Source organism: Pinus tabuliformis, chromosome 6 (genome assembly GCF_031772625.1).
Source record: "Pinus tabuliformis cultivar Carrire ecotype Pingquan chromosome 6, CPIR1, whole genome shotgun sequence".
Taxonomy (NCBI): domain Eukaryota; kingdom Viridiplantae; phylum Streptophyta; class Pinopsida; order Pinales; family Pinaceae; genus Pinus; species Pinus tabuliformis.
Window position 1 is genome coordinate 1,347,032,518 of NC_142292.1, and position 3,500 is coordinate 1,347,036,017.

General features: G+C 39.8%; 1 pseudogene; it reads right to left on the bottom strand.

Annotated features, from left to right (window-relative positions):
* Positions 1-2,072: 2,072 nt before the first annotated feature.
* On the bottom strand, positions 2,073-3,237 carry LOC149263623 (presenilin-like protein At2g29900; annotated as a pseudogene).
* Positions 3,238-3,500: the final 263 nt, after the last annotated feature.

Sequence of the window (3,500 nt, forward strand, 5' to 3'; positions counted from 1 at the left end):
AACATTTTTAACAAATCTTGTGAGGGATGGGAAAGGCTTTCCCGGATTTGGAAATATGATATCCAACTACTCCTTTACAGATTGCCCACGAAATAGCGGCTCACCGATGAACAATTCTGCCGACATGTTATTTGTTGCTTTTTTCTAGACTAGCTCTCACAAAGCATTTGAGTTGTTCCTGTTCCTGGTTGGTTTTTTTATAATTTTATAGACAAGTTCCATGTCGTGGAAATGTGAAAAAAGATAGTGATATTGCCACCATGTGGCTCTTATCATATATGGTTTTATACTTCTTCAAAAAATTCTCTAAGAGTTCACAATGCTAAAATTCACTAGGACTTTACAAAGTTTTATTATTTAGTGAAAGACTTGCCAAGTTCTTACAAGATTTTATAATTGAGTAAAATATTCGCCATGCCTGGTGAGAGATTCGCCAGAAAATTATATATACATATTATATTATTGATAAAATCGCCTTCCATTTTTCCTATATACCATGGAGATTCGCCCAATTATTATATTTATAAATTTGCGGGGGGGTTCTTAAAATTTTCCCTGTCCGGAAGTTCCAAAGGTGACTTTGCGTTGTCTGGAAGTGAAAGAAAAACCCTCAGTGACTAGAGTAACCAACCTGGAGCACGGAAGAGAAAAATCATAAGTGGTTTCCACTGCAGCATTCCGAACTGTTGCGAAAAGGAGTTGCTGGGCGATACTTAACCTGCAATCAGATTTAAGAGTCAAGTTAGAGAAATTCCAGCGCAGACTGTTAAAGAAGTAGAGAAAAACAGGCCTGTAACAATATAGTACCTGTAGAGTGGTGGTGGGGTCACAATGCACACCTGAGTCAGTGAAACAAGTCTCTGTAATTAAATGCCATAAGCATTTATCAGTTTCCTTTCTCTTGCAAAGGATTCGATACTGTTTCCTGAGAAAACGGTTTCCAACCATTACCTGAGGAAGGAAGCTGACCATAGCCTTTCCTTCACCTGTGGATGCAAGGCCGAAACCTATAAGAACCACCTGCATTGACAGTGCAACAATTTAGGGCTTCTAAATAGATATAACTGTCAACGAGGAAGAAATCGGGAAGCCTAATCTCTTCAAAATATACAACAGTCAACATAATCGGTGTAGCTACAAAGGAGACAACCAAACTTGCAGGTTGTAGAGCGCTTAACCCGGGACCAAAATGCCTGAAAGAACCTCGTCTTTGGAGTCAGGTGGGTAATTGGTTACCTCAACCAACGTGCCCTCAATGCTGACCGTCAGATTAGTGGAGGTCCATGCACGGTCTACTGAACTCTAGGTGTCCAATATCATGACATATTTCATACACATACACGTACAGTGGGATAAAAAATTGAGTTTAATTAGGTCAGGTGTACATCCTATTAGTCATTAACCTTAGTAATAATAATGCATTGCTAATCGAATCTTTAAAGGTCTACGATCGCCTGGTATAAAGTGATAAAAGTTGTAATTTGAAAGTGCTGCGTACGTACTAGGTATAACCATGTATTAATTCTTATAACTACAATTTTTAACAATTTTTAATAAGTTGATGCGTAAGTCTCTAACTCACCTTTCCGCTTTATCAGCAAGCGCTACGACCATTTAGAATAAGTCAATGGGTGAGTGTCCAACTCACCTTTCCACGTCATTAGCAAGCCCTACAATGTTTTCTATACATAAATGTTACTAGCAATTGTCCCAAAAGGTACAAAGAGAGGCCGATAAGATTATTAAATTGGAATTGTTGAATTTTTCTATAAGAGTTAATTGGTTTGTGGAAAACCTTGTTTTCTTGGACTAGATCATTGTGCAATTATCTTTCTAAACGCTCTTTGTCGTTTGATAAAATAATCAGAATACTGTTTTCAAATTTCCATAGATTTCCTCTTGCAGTAAATTTCAAATACAAAATCAAATTACAGAGTATATTGCTTTGCCGAAGGAAATGATAAGAATAGAATACAACATAATCAATGCTATTTGTGCTGAATTTATCAGTTTACAACAAAGAAAATTTGGCTTCCCTTGTCAGAGCTGAGTTGATTTGTGGCCTCACGATATCCAGCAGTCTATTTAAGGGTATTCAAGCTAAGTGCAACTTTGGGGATTGGAGTTATTCTGCTCTAATATCAAAAAAGAAAAAGGTGAGTCGTGATCTGAACCACGAAAGCTTCCATTACAAGACGAGTTAAGAAATAAAAAATTACACCCAAAGAAATTCAAACAGGGAAAGCAGGCAAAGCCTTCTGACAGAAGGCCAACAGAATCAATGTTACACCGAGGCCTGCTATTATGGCAAGGTAGCATGTGTAAACTGTCATGTAATCATACATAGCTGCCCTTCCAACCAATACGCTGTAGAATATGAAGTCACCCAATCCCAGTTTAATTGCACCAGATGCAGAAAGCCCAATCCCATCCCGTTGGTATGTATCTGTGTGTGTAGAATCTTCAATCCCATTTGGGTGCGGCCTCCCCTCACTATCACTATCAGTTTGGGTCAATAATCCTTGTAGTGTAGAAGGCAATGGCAAAGAACCCACTTGTTGATTCACATATGTGGAAGAAGGAGTCCTCACCTGGTGATTTACGAGGGGAACTGATTCCTCTTCTGCTGGTGTCTCTGTGTCTCCTTGAACACAATTCCCCTCCGCCTCTTCCTCCTCTGTGACAGCTATTTTGAAACCCTGAATAGAATCCTCATGAGGTAGCAATGCAAAAGCAGAGGCAGTGCTCTCATCGCATCCTGAATTCAAGGATTTCAATAATGCAGATCTCGAACCTGAACTTGTTGGTTTCTTCCAAATGTTTCCCATCTGTTGTTGCGGGAGGGCTTTTTCTAATCTTTGCACGGATGGAGGAAGGGAAGGGTTTATCAAAGCTTCTTCTTCTTCTTCATTTTCAGTAGCTAGAGGGCGACTGCGAGGAAGAAGCACATTTTCATTTTCACGCTCGGGGACAGCGATGTGGGGTTTTCTCGTAACAGGGCGAGCCTCATAAATCAAAGTAGGGATTTCCTCATCTCTTGAAATAGCGAGCTCTACCAAAATTTTGAGAGGGCCACCAGGGATGAGAACAGCAATAACATCATATACTGCCATTGCAACAAGCATCACCCACAAAGTCCACTCGGAGAGCATAGTAAACCAGAATGCAATAAGCATGCCTATGAGTACCAAGTAACCCTGGGTGAAAATTATGGGCACTTTGCACAGGGAAACAAAAAACACCCCACAACAGCAAAATTAAAAAGCACAACCCCAAAAGTAAAGCAGTGAATGGGTATAGAGAAAGCTTGCACCAGAAGCATGGCCACGCCCCCACCCATATAACCCAACACAACGAATGCTGCAAAACCCATGTAAAAACAAAGAAACTTCGTGCATTTGTAAATGAAAAGGCATACCAACAAGAACGTGACCACTGTGACAACAGCTACAAATACAAGGTTTAGTATGTCTACAGGAGTCAATTTTGGTTATTTCTGA